The sequence below is a fragment of the Rhinolophus sinicus genome, linkage group LG06, assembly GCF_036562045.2.
Source record: "Rhinolophus sinicus isolate RSC01 linkage group LG06, ASM3656204v1, whole genome shotgun sequence".
In the NCBI taxonomy this organism is placed as follows: domain Eukaryota; kingdom Metazoa; phylum Chordata; class Mammalia; order Chiroptera; family Rhinolophidae; genus Rhinolophus; species Rhinolophus sinicus.
In genome coordinates this window covers 129,356,001-129,371,848 of record NC_133756.1, presented here as the reverse complement: position 1 = coordinate 129,371,848, position 15,848 = coordinate 129,356,001, and the positions used below count along the sequence as shown (strand labels likewise).

Here is a 15,848-nt window from a genome sequence, read left to right as displayed (position 1 = left end):
TCATTTTGACTTTGGGGAAGAGCCAGAAGTCTCACATTGCCAGATATGGTGAATAAAGTGGATGAGGACACCATAATGTTATTTGACAGAAATTGCCATACAAGTGATGTGTGACACGGAGCCTTTCCATTGTGATTGCAAAATACAGTGAATGCTGCTGCCAAGTGCCATCCATCAGAAAGGCAGGGATCTTCAATACAGAAAGGGGTGCATTGAACCTTAGTAACAGTGTGTGGCAAGTCTCAACTTGTCTGGTGCAGTCAGTTGGGTGTGAGTTATAGTTGAGAGAAGGTGTGTCTTAATGTGTGCCATAAATCATCCTTCATCATGACAACACTCCGTGTCACACATCGCTTCTGATATATGGCAGTTTCTGTCAAATAAAAACATTACATTGTGTCCTCATCCACCTTATTCCCGGATCTGGCACCGTGAGACTTCTGGCTCTTCTCCAAAGTCAAAATGACCATGAAAGGTAAACATTTTGAATCGATTCATGACATCGAGGCAGCCACGACAGTGCAACTAAAGACACTCACAAAAGAGGACTTCCAGAACTGCTTCAGAAAGTGGCAGGAATGACAGTATAAGTGTGTTTGAAGTGAGGGGGTATATTTTGAGGAGGATTAATGGTAATGTGTCTTTTACTGTAATACTTTTTTTTTTTTTAAATTTAAACATTCACTGTAGTTTTTGATCACACCTCGTATATCCATCTCTTCCTGATCTAACTTCCCATCTCCTCTTCCCTATTTTCTCTCAAACCCTATTTGCCTGATGGGGAAGAAAAGAAGGGGAAGGGAGATAGGGTGGAGGAAGAGGAATTGGGCTGGGCAGACAGAGGGGAAAGGGTCCCAAGCCCTTTATGAGAATGGGCAGTCCTGGTGCCCTGTAGGACTAGAAGCTGAAGGCTGGGGTCCCAGCTGTAGGCTGGGGTTCAGAGTCTAGACTAGCTCCCAGCCCAAGCAGCGTACCTCATGCTTCCTCTTCCCTATATGCCTCCACCCCATTCCTGCTTGGGATTCCCAGATTCATCTTACCAGGGGTAAAGAAGTAAGCCACAGGAGGAGAGAACATAAAGAGAAAGGGAGAAAAGAGCAGAAAGATTCAACAGAATGCTGCTCTAGTTCAGTTTCATTTACAATCGCTTGTCAGCTTCCTCCAAAAAGCTCCACCCACCCGGGTGCTGGCCTCCGCTGTGTGCCCTTAAGGATTCTATTCTGTCATTGGGCTCCATGAAAGCTCTTTCTCCCTGGGGAAGATAGGTGTCAATCTAGGTGCCCAGGCATTAATTCAACAAACATCACTATGCCAGACAGTGTTCTAGGCACAGGCGATTCAGAGATAAACAAGACAGATGTTCCCATCAAAATGAATCTTTCTGGAGCAAAGTCTTATGTGAAGGAATCCAGGAAGACTTTCCAAAGAAGAGTCAGCCAGACACTCAGAACTACCATGAGGGCCTAAGTTTGAGACAGACTGATACATTTATTTAAACTCTAAAGTAAGCCTGGGAACTCAGATCCTCCAAGTCTACGCTTCTCTTTAAAGGAGACAGACAGGTCATCATGCAAGAAAGATAAAGATTTCACCTTCGATGCCACCTCAGACTGACTGGCTTGAGAAGGGCTGTGAAAGCCCATCTGGGCTCAAGCAGGAAAAGAGGCTGTGATAGATGAGCAAGGTCTGCGACATGTACTTAAGGGATGAGTGATGGCACATGTGCTATGCATTGCGATGCTAGCCCTCACATAGATTATCTTACATCTTTCACAGTTGTTCCACACCTGTTCACTTCCCAGCAAGGCAACAAGTTCCAGGGAAGGCAGCACTATGCAGCAGAGGAACACTGGAAGCTGAACAGAGGAGTTTTTCTTTCTCTTTTGGAACATGGCACGGTGGGATGGAATGAGCGAAGATGTCCAGAATCAGAGAGGCAGGGCTCTGGAGCTGGTCACGCCCCTCTTCCACAGATTGGTCTTGCATGTGTTATAGTTGATTCTTGTGTTTCACGGTAGTTATGTTTTATAAAGTCTCTGTGAAGACTGCATTAGCAAATACTGAAAACTGCTAGGAGAAATAACTCCTAGGGTTAGGTGCCTGCAAGCCTCTGGTCAAAACATTTTCAATCCACACCTAACTTCGTTTTATGTGGGTTTCTGTTGAAAGACACCTTATTTCCTATGTACAGGTGGTTCATTGACACTGACTTCACAGCCAACAGCACTATGGCTCATGCCTGCAACATACCTAACACACGTTTTCTCTGCAAGGTGCATCAGCCTTCTCGTGCTTAGGGACAGTAGACAGCACTTCAACATCATGACTGGGTGCCTTAAACAGCAAAATCACCAACAAAATGTACAAAAATATCAAAAGTAGACTTCAAAAGGGAAACTTGTTGACAATATAAGAGCTGAACCTAGATGGCAGAGCGTTGCCTTGTTTACCTCAGCTGGATACGTCCAAGGTGAATGTTGGACAACTCAATTTTTTCCAGGTGAATAACCAGGAAAGCGCCAGGAGTGAATTAGAGATAACAAACACATTTTAGTGAGTAGGCAAATTTGCAAATACGGAATCCATGAATAACGAGGATGGACTGTACTTACCTTCTGTGAACCTCAGTAGTGGTAACTCCCTAATAAGGTAAATAAGAGAAGGTATGTAAAATGCTTTACATGATTCTAGTTAGTTCTCCTTTATACCAAATATCTGCATTGTCACCTTTTGTACTTTCCCTGCCATGCTCAATCCTGAGAGATAAGTAGATACTAAGAAATTCCCAGGCAAATGTACCACCTTTATCCCTAGAGCATAAATCCAAAACTACTCAGACTATCTGAAGCAGAAAAGGAGGCATTTTGAACCAATTCAAAAGGCAATCTTCTGGGGCACTCAAGTGTGGGGGTCAGCACAGCCAGGCCACCCTGGGAGGGGACTGAACAGGAAGATTACAAGCAGTCCCATCTCTCTCGTGTGGCTGCATCATTTGCCACCCCTGCTCTCTCTGAGCATCTGCTACACTTTCCTGCTTCTCTCAGCAGACAGGTTTCCTCTGCCTTCTCTGGCCTCCTTGCACCCTCATAATTTGGGCTTACATAGCGTTCTGGCGTCCACGGCGCTGCCTGCAGCCTGACTGCCTGGCTGGTGCACACCTGGGGTCTGTGCCCGTGTAGCACCACTCTCCCACGTCTGGTAACAGAGGAGCGGACTGCCTGCCTGGCTCAAGGGTTGGCGGGTGACCTAGGCCTGGCCACTGAGTCTCTCTCCCGCAAATCTGACGCTTTCTTAGTCATTTTCTATCACTTCTGTCATTACTCTGTGTATCTTTTTGTTGTCTTGTGGTTTTTGTTTGCTCAGAGCTCTTGTTTATCCACCATTTCTGCTTATTCATGAAGTCTGAATACTGCCTTCTCTCCGTGTCTTTCAGCTTCTGCTCTCACTGATTATTTTTTCTTTGTCTCTGCAGTTCTGGTTCCTGAAAGAAAAAAATCATTGGCACAGTTAATTGCCATTTATTTGGGCAAAACTTTCGCGCCAAGACACCCTGTAGGTCAATGTCCCACCTATTGATTAGCTGCTCCTAGGTCAAGGTCAGTGCTTGCCATTGTCCCACAAGCTGTGGGCAGGGATGTAGGAAGGGTGCGTATGGTATTGAATGTGGTCACCTATGTTTAATGATTTATCCAGATACCTATTTTTTTCTAATACACCAAGTCCAATCTACGAACAAGTCCTATTAGTTCTATTCTCAAAATATATTTAGAATGTAGTCACTTGTCACCATTCCCACTGCTCCCACTCTGCTCCAAGTCACACTTCCCCAGACTTGCAGTACCCCACATATCCATTCCCCCTTGGCCCACTAAGAGGTCACCTGCTTCTAGGGATAGTCTATTCCCAACGTTGCAGCCAGAGTGATTCTTTTAACACCTAAATCAGGTCATGTCATTCCTTTGCTTCACATAGCGCAATGGGTTCCCATTCCATTCAAAGCAAGAGCCAAAGACATAGCCCCCATTATGCTCTGACCTCATATTTACCGTTTCCCACCTTGTTCATTGCACTCCAGCCACACCAGCCTCCGTGCTTTTCCTTAGATATCCCAGCACACTCCACCACAGGGCCTTTGCTCTAGCTGCCCCAGGTGTCTGAAGCACCTTTCTGAAAGATACCGGCTTGACTAACTCCTTTAGATCTTTACTCAGATCTCAACTTCTCCACAAGGCTTGCCCGACCAACCCATTCAATACTATAATTGTAGAAGTATAGCAAATTTGTAGTAAATACTGTAGTTTTAAATACTATAGCTCCCCATATATCCATTCCCTCTTACCCTGTACTACTTTTTGTTCCTGCACTTATTACTTTCTAACATTCTATATAAATTACACTTGGTATTTATTGCCTGTCTCCCCCTGGTAAACTGTAAGTTCCACAAATACAGAGATCTTTGTCTATTTTGTTCCTTGATGTATACTGAGGGTTTAGAACAGTGCCTGGCCCAAGCACTCCATAAATATTTGCTGAATTGAATTGAATTCCTCGGTAGGGAGCTATAAACATGGCAGGTACACTAAGGCTTTCCTAAGCAATATAAAATATCCTTTCCAAGGAAATTTATAGCACTAAGTGCACATATTAGACAAGAGGAAAAGTCTCAAATCAATAATCTAAGCTCCCACTCAAGTAGCTAGGGGAATGGCTCTACCATTTTAGGAGAAGAGTAAAATAAGTCCAAAGCAAAAGGAAGGAAATAACAAAGACAAGAACAAAAATCAATGAATTTGATAGGAATACCATGAACAACTCCACACAGATAAATTTGACAACTTAGATAAAATGGACCAATTCCCTGAAAAAAACAAACTAACACAACTCACGCAGTATAAAATAGGTCATTTTAATGCACTATAACTATTAAAGAAATTCATTGCATACCTATCAGAGTGGTTAAAATTTAAAAGTAACACCAAATGTTGGTGAGGATGCAGAGAAACCAGATCCCTCATACATTGTGGGTGGGGCTGTAAAATGGTAGAGCCATTCTGGAAAACAGTTTGGTAGTTTCTTAAAGAACTAATCATGTAACCACCATACAACCCAGCAACTGCAATCCTGGGCATTTATTCCAAAGAAATGAAGACTTATGCTCACACAAAAATCTGTACATGAATGTAGCAGCCTTATTCGTAACAGCCAAAAGCTGGAGACAACCCAGATGGACTTCAGTGGGCGAATGGTTAAACACATTGGGTATGTCCATTCCATGGAATACTCAACAATTTAAAACACAAAAGGAATAACATTGACACAAAATCTGGATCAGTCTCCAGAGAACTATGCTAAGTGGAAAATGCCAAAAGAAAGTACATGTTGTATGATTCCTTTATACAACATTCTTGAAATGACAAAATTATATAAATGGAGACCAGATTGATGGCTGCCAGCGATAAGAGACTGGGTAGGGGTGAGGAGAATAGGAGGGAGGTGGGGATGGTTCTAAAAGGGCAACAGGGGGATGCTTTTGGTGACAGAACTGTTCTGTAACAATATCAATATCCTGGTTGTGATAGTCTTGTAGTTTGCAAGATGTTACCAGTGGAGGAAACTGGGTATTATTATTCAGGGTTCTCCAGAGAAATAGAAGCTAGAGAATAGACAGATAGATATAACTATAAATACAGATCCTGATATTTATATCCTGGTATTTATATAGATCTATAAGAAGCAATTTTTTATAGGAATTCACTCACACAATTACAGGGATTCAAAGTCCCATGATCTGCCATCTGCAAGCTGGAGAACCAGGAACATCAGTGGTGTAATTCAGTCCAAGTCCAAGGGGCTGTGGACCAGGGAGGTCAACAGCATTCAGACCAGATCCAGAGGCCTGGGAAGCAGGGACCAGTGGTATAAGTCTCAGTCTGAGACCAAAAGACCGAGAACGACGAGCACCCATGTCCAAGGGCAGAAGATGGATATCACATCTCAAGCAAAGAAAGCAAATTCACCCTTCCTCCAACCTTTTGTTCTATTCAGGCCCTCAAAGGGTGGGATGATGCTCACCCACATTGGTGAGGATCACCTTCTTTACCAGTTTACTGATTCAAATGCCAGTCTCTTCCAGAAACACCCTCACAGACCCACCCCCAAAAATAATGTTTTACCATCTCTCTGGGCATCCCTTAACCCAGTCAAACTGACACATGAAATGAACCATCAACACTGGGTAAGGGGCACAAGGGATTTTTCTGTATTATTTTTTACAACTACACACAAATTTATAATTATCTGAAAAACAAAAAGTTTAATTAAAAAACTCTCTCAATTTTAAGAAACCATGGAATACTTGAGTTATAGCTATTTTGGGGGAAGAAAAGAAATACTTTAATTATTAATTGTAAAGCCACCTCTCAGTTTCAGAAATGTTAAAATGTATAAAAACACATCTTAGAAATTAGCAAATATATTAGTATGCGTGTTTATTTTTATTATACACATCAGACACAGGAAACATGTGGAAGACACCAAAATAACAATAGTCATGTCATCTCTAAGTGGTAGGATTATGAGTGTTCTTTTTTTTTTTTAGCTTATCTGCATTTTCTCATATTTTCATAGTGAACACATATTACTTGTGTAATTTTCACAGCACACAATATTGTTAAGACATTATCTATTGCTTGAAAACCTCCAACCAATCTCCAAATTATTAGTCATTTCAGTCTGTCATATTGTAAAAATCAGTATCTCGCAAAGCAGCACAGACAGCTCTAATTATTAGAAATGAGAGCTGTTGAAAGCAAAGGTCTGTACTGCCTGTGCCTTCAGAGGGTTTAAGGACATGGATTTGGTCCCAGCACAGGTCAATTAACTTAGCTTATTCATAGAGGAAAATGGTACACCGGCCGCATGGCTCACAGGGGCCAGGCACTACTCAAACACTGTCCACAAGAGACACAAATATGTGAAAGCAAACAGGCAACACAAATCCATCTCTGCTTAGCACCCTTTCTCACCCTGAACAATTCCTCATTTCCTCAAGAGGTCAGCAGGAAATATCAACTAATTGTAAAAGTCGTTCCAATTAATAACCAGAAATAAAAGTGTAAAAAGCAATTTGTTCACAACCAAGATGCCAAATCCCCACTAAATATTTTAATCTCAACCTAACAAGAACTATTAAAAAAAAAAAAAAATCCAGGGGCAGCTGGTTGGCTCAGTGTTTAGAGCGCAGTGCTCCTAACACCAGGTCGCCGGTTCGATTCCCATATGGGCCAGTGAGCTGTGCCCCACCCCCCCCCACAAACACACACAACTAGATTGAAAACAGTGAGTTGACCTGGAGCTAATGGGCCCTGGTAAAACACACTGTTCCCCAATATTCCCCAATAAAAATTTTTTTAAAATTCCAAAACCTCAATGATACAGTAAAAGGAAATCAGACTACATGGCGAGTTATTCTTGCTCATACCTAGAAAGACTAAACAAATAATACTGTAACACTTCCCATTCACAGATTTAATGCAGTGCTAATTAACAAGACAGTAAGAGTTATTTTATAAATACAAAATGCAAAATAACTGTAAAATGCACCTGAAAAAAGAAGCATACAAAAATGTTAGTTAGTATGGGAGGGAAAAAGATAATGTTGCAGAACTTCCATTTCCTGGATTTAAAAACACTGCAATGTCACATACAGCAGCAATTATCAAAACTCTTGGGCAGTTCAAGTCTCAATTCAAGGGGCTGTTCTGAGTCAGCATGGTGAAGGAAAATGGGGGTAACAGGCCTGGCCTAAGACCACTCAGAGGCAGTAAGTGTCTTAGGAGGGCTTTTTTGTTTGCAAGATGGAGAGACCTCCTTCAAGGTAGCTCAATAAGAGAATGTGTATTTTAAGGCTATTACAAGCAATTTCACCTCATATAAGAATGGAAACAAAGAACAGTCAGACCTCACTGCACTAAAACTATGAACTAACACAACTCTCTCTTTATGTAAAGAACCGTTCCTAGTGCCCCCCTCCACCAATCAACCCCCATCCCCAAGGTCTGAGCACTGGTTGGGTGGCACCTCACCTCAGCTCCCAACCAGCCCCAGGAGCAGCAACTCTGGAGAACGTTAACCTCCAGACCTCTTTTATATGTCTGTATTCACATGCACATACCTATGGTCATACCGTGTTTCCCCGAAAATAAGGCATAGCCGGACCATCAGCTCTAATGTGTCTTTTGGAGCAAAAATTAATATAAGACCCGGTCTTATTTTAACATAAGACCGGGTCTATAATATAATATAATATAATATAATATAATATAATATAATATAATAACGGGTCTTATATTAAATCTTGCTCCAAAAGACACATTAGAGCTGACAGTCCAGCTAGGTCTTATTTTTGGGGAAACACAGTATGTATGTATTTTAAAAACTAAAATGACTTCACTTCTTAAGGAGGAAATAGGAGGGAAGAATCTGAAACAACTAGATTTTTTTAAAAAGTAGACTAACTGACCAAATCAAGAATTTCAGAAATAAATTCAAATCTATACAGTAAGTTAATGAATGAAAAATTTGGTGAAATAAGCACCAAATAAACGAATCCCTATTAAACAATATAGGAGAAACTAGATATCGTTTTTAAAAATATAAATATATGACCACGTTTTATACCATATGCCCCCCATAGATTCAGAGGAGTTCAATAATTAAACCAAAATCTATTTTCATTTGAAGATAAAAATTTCAAAAAATCATCATAAAATATAGATGACACTACAATAATACGCCTTTCCTAACATAAAACAATGTATCAATTTTAGAAAATTGAAACATTTAAAGAAATCATTAATGGCAAGGTCAATGGGTTTTATGCTACAAAACACAAAGTCAACAATTTAATTAAAAAGTGAATTCAACATAAAGGGCAATGGAATGAGAAACCACTAAAAATACATGTCAAATAAAGTTTATTATCTATAATATATAAGGGACTGATAAAGGTATAAAATATCTCTTTTATGGAGTACTCTTTTATGGAGAGATAAATAACCAAAAGATATAAATAACAAAAAATACAAAGAGTAAAGAAACATTTGGGAAAATTCCCTGTCTCACTAATAATTAAGGGAACTGAATCTAAAACATTAATGAGGTAACAATTTACTCTATTATCAAGAGTAAAAGTGAGAGAAATCCAATGTAAGCATAATAATGGGTAAACAGGTACTCAACGTTGGTTATAGTACTGAAAATTAGGAAAACCTGTCTAAAAAGTAACATGGGAATATACCTGTTAATCCCACTTTGGGAAAGAAATAAAGATTTTTAAAACTATTTTTTATGAATACGCCACCTTGAGCTGAGCTGCCTCCCGGATGGCTCGGTAGATTGGAGCGCGTCCTCTCAACCACAAGGTTGCCGGTTCAAGTCCCACAAGAGATGGTGGGCTGCGCCCCCTGCAACTAGCAACAGCAACTGGACCTGGAGCTGAGCTGCGCCCTTCACAACTAAGACTGAAAAGACAACTTGACTTGGAAAAAATCCTGGAAGTACACACTGTTCCCCAATAAAGTCCTGTTCCCCTAAAAAAAACAAAACAAAACTTTTTTATAGTTGCACTACTCATTACTCTGAAAAACTGGATATAAGTCAAATGCCCCAAATAGACGGAATAAGTCATGAAAACACTGATATAGTAATATGGTAGAATATTGAATTGCTAATGAAAATAATGAATCTATGAACAATGTGTATTAACAGAAAAGAAAACAGAAATTAAAATATTATGAAAACAACTTGATCTGACTATGTAAACATTATGTCTATACAACAATAGAGATTTTAAAAGAAAGCAAACAGAATCTTTGTACTTTTTGTCAATCTCTTTAAAATTTTTTTGATTTGGATCAACTCTAAGTTTGGTTAAATACACATAAAACCATAATACATGCAGTTTTCAATGAAATTTCCCAGATAATCGACGATGAAATTTGGCAGGTGACATGTGTCACAATTCTCTCTCCTCCTTCAACCCATCGCCATTCCAGAACTCCTAGGACTAGCTGAAATTTGAAACAGAAATTCCTGCTGTTTAGTTTCTCATGGCTTCTGTCGTATGCTGCCTACCTAGAGCTCCCCTTCAGGATTGAGGCATCCCCCCACCTGTGTGGGAGCTGACTGACAGCTGTCACATGAGTGTCTCTCCAAGAACTGCCCTCTCTCCACTCAACAACGGGCCTTGCCCAAAGTCATGCCCCTCTCTTTGGGGGCAGCCACTTCTAATACCTGAGCAATCGTGGGGGAAGAAGGAGGATAATACAGGTCAGGTTCCCTTGCTTCCAGGAGACCCCTGTGAAGGGTCATCTCAGCTCAAGCTCCCTATGGAGTCCTTTGTTGCAACTACATCACATGTACTTCTGCCTCTGTCCCACCTGCCACCACGAGAGATCAACACTGAGCCCCCAACACAGCACCATTCGTCCAGAAAACCAACCAGCCACCTGATGGCAAGCTGATGACACCAGAAGGGGCAGTGATTCAATCTGACTAGAACACTGATTTGAGGTACAGGGTTTGCCTTTCCTGCCCTCAGGGCCTCAACCAGCACCACTACCTGAGCACGTATAGTGTGCGATTCACCAACATGGGATCCTGTGTACTATTTTTATTGGCCCAGGAACCCATTTCACAATAGAGTAGGTGCAACAGTAGCTCATGACCATGGGATCCTATTTCCTACCACACTACACAGAACATATTACCTGCTTCCCTGAAAATAAGACCTAACCGGAAAATAAGCCCTAGCATGATTTTTCAGGATGACATCCCCGAAAATAAGCCCTAATGCATCTTTTGGAGCAAAAATTAATATAAGACCAGGTCTTATTTTCGGGGAAACACGGTACCAGCTTGACAGAGTGATGCGATGGCCTTGTGAAGGTATAATTGAGCAACCACTTTGGAGGTGATACCCTACAGTAATGGAGTAACATCTTCCAAGACACAGCATACACCATAACTCAACAATTATTGTATGCACTTGTGTTCTCAATAAATACATGGTTCTGGAATCCAAGGGAAGGAAGGCAGTAGGAGTGATCCTGTGCCCTGCTTACCACCACTCACAGCAACCTACTTGTGGTAGTTATGCTTTTTGTCCTGGCGACTCTGGACTCTGTGGGTTTGAGAAGCTGGTGATTGACTAGGTCGTTCTTTGTCTAATTTTGATAGTAAATGGAGTCGCTATAGCCTGAGAAGGACATGGTAACTAGAGGCCACCAGGTAAGCTACCTAGACAACAGAGCTGAGGGTGAAGGAAACAAAACCAGGTTGTAACAGGTCAGGGAGACAATGAGAATCAGTTGCAACCTTCAGACCAGGAGCAGCACCAGGAGTGTCGTTTGTCCCACTAACCTTCCTCTTGTAAGATTCCCCAGGAGAAGACACCAACCAGGATCCAAGAGGAGTTGTTCCCAGCCTTATTATATAAAGTGACTGGATCCAGGGCAAAGAGTAGCTCTGATGGATACGCTGGTGTGCCACTCTGACCCTCCTTTCTGGAACGAGGTAATCATTCCCTTGGCTGCTAGGAATACTGGCAGCTGATGGCTCTCAGACAAGTGTCTCTTCTGATATTGTCCTCAGGTGCCCAAGCTCATAGGCAGCCTACATCTAATGACCAGTCCATGCCCAGGTACAAAGGCCCAGCCCTTTTTGCTCCGTCTTTCCCCACAGGATTGGCTGAGAGACGTTTCTTGCGACCACACTGCAGTTCAACGCCACCCTCTACCCAATCCTACTTCCTTCACTCCTCTTCTGGTACTAAATCCCTGGGCATTCCCCAGTAAACTTCCTGCATGCAAACATCCATCTCAGAGTCTGTTTCGGGGGGACTCAATATACAACAGTTACATCAGTTTAAAAAAAACACACAAAAAAAACAGAAAATACTATGTAGCACACTAGGCTTTGTGTGACTTATGTGGATACTAAGAATCCCTGCGTCATCTATGTTCAGAAAGCTCACCTATCTGAACTGCAACACTGATACTATTTCCTCTCCTTTTGAAAACTTTGGTTTTCTGGGACACCCATTGCATGTGCTGAATACCAGAACAGCCAGGAAGCCTTTCAGTTCTGCTTTTAATGGTCATTTCCCTTCTTCTTTAGCTTTGGTTTTGTCAGGCCCTGAGCTTTCCAGAAAGCCATCGGTCCCACTAGTTGTCACTTGACTCCTCTACCCATAGTCGAGTAAGTTTCAGATGCTGAGAGAGTGGTAGGAATCTCTCTCATGTCACCAGGAGCAGGGGAACTTAAATTCTTCTGGCTAGCAGTGACCATCTTGTTCCTCTTTCTTCCCTTGGCCCCCATTGCTTTTCTTTCATCATAAGAAAGCTAAGTCACTTCCTTACTTCACGTCCCTCTGCCCACTAGGATTTCAATACCTTTTGACAGTAAGTCTCTATATTACACTTTCAAATTTTATTAATTATTATATAATTATTCTTTAAATTTTCTGGATGACAAGCTATAAATGGGAACTAAGCTTCCACCTTCCTTCCTCCCTCCTTCCCTCCTTCCTTTCTTCAGTGAATTTCTTGTGTACCAACTCTGAGTCATCTCTTAAGTGCAGCTAGGCTATACCTACCCTTATTTCATGTTATTAATGTGATATTAGGGACACAACCATTCCTTTCTGAAACTTCTCTAGGGGCCAAAGTTGGCAGCAGATTGCTGGTCTGGCTGAGTCTTGCAGTACATCCCACTGGAACAACCCAGAGCTCTTGCCCTTGGATGGAGAGTGTATTAACAGCATTCTCTTTGTGTAGGAAGGCCTCCAAGTTTTGTAAAGGCCCACTATACTTCATGTAGTAAAGCAAAATGTCCCTAACCCGTAGATTTCTATCGGCCAGCCAGTCTTCAAAGGCCAATGGGACAGGGTGGCTGGAAACCACAACCCAGCCCCCTGCCCAGTGGTTCCTTTAAACCATCAGGCCCTGTTGTGTACTTCTAAATCAAGACCCACATAAAATTGGAACTTCTCCAACCTCACATTGTTGTTGACCTTAGGCCTGGAGCCTTTCTACACCCTCCGCCTTTCTACAACCTCCAGGTTTTTGACCTTGCAATTCACTCTCCCTCTATGCTTCTCCCTCGGGGCATAGCTTGGGGTCTGCACATTTACTCAAAACACAACCATTTCAGATGGAGAAATATCTACAGAAGGTGGACAAAGACTGAGCCTGTAATACGATTACTCCTCCAATTGCAGCACTTTTCTTGTTTTGTGGTCATCTGTTGTATCCAACCATAGGTGCCATTTTTCTGACTTGGACTTCAAACTCATTTTGTTCCTGACTCAGGATTCAAGCCTGCTCACACTGGTACAAATCAAAGGAAGTCGAAAGAAGGTAAACTGCACCCCAGAACCGTGAGGACCTCTGAAACTGGAGATACCAGGTGCCTCTGAAGATGGAATTGTGGGTGAAAATAAAGAATTGTTTGAAAGTCTTTTTAATGATAAGGTAGACCCCCAGATCTTCTTGCCAACGTAGCACAGCCAAGTGACTACCTTTCTACCACCCTAGAAGAAGCCAGGAAGTTTACTCGATGAAAGGCTGGGTAAAATGATCTGGGGTGGGTGCACCAGGCACAGCTTTAGGCGGGAGATTATATGGCAGCCTCTATAGGGAATGATGCGATTCCCTTTAGTCCCTTTCCCCTGATAAGCTCCTAGAATGCTAGAAACCAAGTTTAAAAACTCCCATGGAGAGAAGGTGAGGGGATTAGAAAGCACAGTTGGTAACCACAAGATTGCCACGGGGATACGAAAGTCAATTTGGGGAATGTAATAAATAACGTTGTAAAGATTTTGTAGGGTATCCGATGGACTCTTGTCTCATTAGGGAGACCACCTCAGGGAAGATGTAGATGCCTGATCACTGCGCTGTACACCTATTGCAGAAGCTGAATAATAATGAAGGTCAACTACAATTTTATGTGTGTGTACTTGTATATATATAGTTACAGGAAGTGGAGTACAGCACAAGGAATAGAGACAGTGGAAATGTAACGGCTGTATGCGATGTCAGAGGGATAGTAGATTGAGAGAGAGGGGTTATCACTTTGTGAGAGGTATAAATGATAAATGTCTAACTATTACAGTGTTTTGTACATGTGAAACTAAAAAATTAAATTAAATTAAATTAAATTTAAAAAATAAATAAAAACTCCCATGGATTTCTGACTCATTGACTGACCAGCCTAAAAGAAAATAACTTCAAATAACGACATTTGGAGGTCCTCCCCCCACAAAACAAAATATGACACTACTGTAAAGCCCAACAGTCAATGAACTCTGCCTAAGGGGCATTTAAGTGCCTCGCTCTTAAATATGAATAGACAACTATTTATGAAAAGTCACTGATGTGAAACACAAACAAAAAGAGTTCAGAGGGAGATGACAATGTAGGAAATAAAAGAAAATTTCAAACACTAATATTTACATCTTTAGATAGGAGAAGATATTGCATCCATGAAACAACAACAGGATGCCATTTAAAAACAAAGCAAAATAAAAATGAGGACAGGAGGAAGGGGACAATCTGAGAACCACAAAGAGCTTTAGAAAATAAAAATAAGCTAGCAGAAATTTAAAAATATAATAGAAGAGTTAAAGACCAACTTAAGATAATCTTTCAGGGAAAAAAAAAGGAAAGAAGAAAATTAGATCAGTTCAAGTGATCCAACAAGAATTGTAGAATTCTAGAAAGAGTGAGCAGAGAAAATGGAGGGAAGGGAAATACTGAAATACAAATATACATGGCAACTTCTCAAAACTGAAGGGGATGTGTTTCAGATTGAAAGGGCCATTGTTTTTTTCATGCCCACATCTTGGATGAAAAAAGACCCTATTCTGAGGTGTATCATCATGAAACTTCAGAACATTAGGAAGAAAAAGAGGATCTCAAAACCTTCCAGAGAGGAAAAAACATCAACAAACAACCCTGGAGTCCCATAGGAAGTATTAGTGTCAAACTTCTCAGTAGTAACATGGAAAACTACAAGACAAAGAAGCAATACCTTTAAAATTCTAAGGGAAAACTATTTCTAACCTTGAATTCTACACCCAGCGTATCATCCAAGTGTGCTGCTAAAATGAAGGCATTTTCAGACATGCTAGGTCTCAAAAAAATTTTACCATTCATGAACTTTTTCTCAGGGGACTATTGCAGGATGACCTCCATAAAACCAAGTGAGTAAACCAAGAGGAAAAAATGAAGTTTAGGAAACAGAAGATCCAATAAAAGAGAGATGCAGAAGGAATTCTCAAAATAATGAAAAAGGGAAGTCTCAGGATGACAGCTAGACCTCTAGCCTAGAGGGCAACCAGTTAGCTGGACAATGAAAGGCTCCAGGATGACATTCAGAAGAGATGTCTGTGAGAATACAAACAAAACTGACAGAGTGAGAGATTTATAATTCTGTCAGAGGACTTGGCAGAAAATAGTAATTGCTCTATAGAAACTAAAGTTTAAAAAAGACAATTATTAACCTAAGGGAAAACAAAATGATTATACAAGATACAACGTGAATAGCAAGCAGTTCAGTTCACCTATGAACAATATTTCCATAGGCACAATAATGTAAATACTGAAAACAGGTTTAACAAAAATTGTGATACAATTATAATGGGAGGATGTTTATAGGTGAAGGGTGTGTGTCGTAGGGTGGTGTGGAAAAATGAAATCCTACCCCATAATAGGACATCAAGAGGTAATACCTAAACTGAAAAGTCAAGGGGGGAAAAAGTATAAGCACCAGATGTGAACACAGTTGGT

At 41.1% G+C, this 15,848-nt stretch overlaps 1 long non-coding RNA gene across 1 annotated transcript in view; it reads right to left on the bottom strand.

Annotated features, from left to right (window-relative positions):
* Positions 1-666: 666 nt before the first annotated feature.
* The window catches only part of LOC141572240 (uncharacterized), a 37,471-nt gene continuing 22,289 nt past the window's right edge, over positions 667-15,848 (bottom strand). Inside the window, exon 3 of the long non-coding RNA XR_012497528.1 lies at positions 667-3,481. This is a non-coding gene — a long non-coding RNA (uncharacterized LOC141572240). The remainder of the gene's footprint in view (positions 3,482-15,848) is intronic.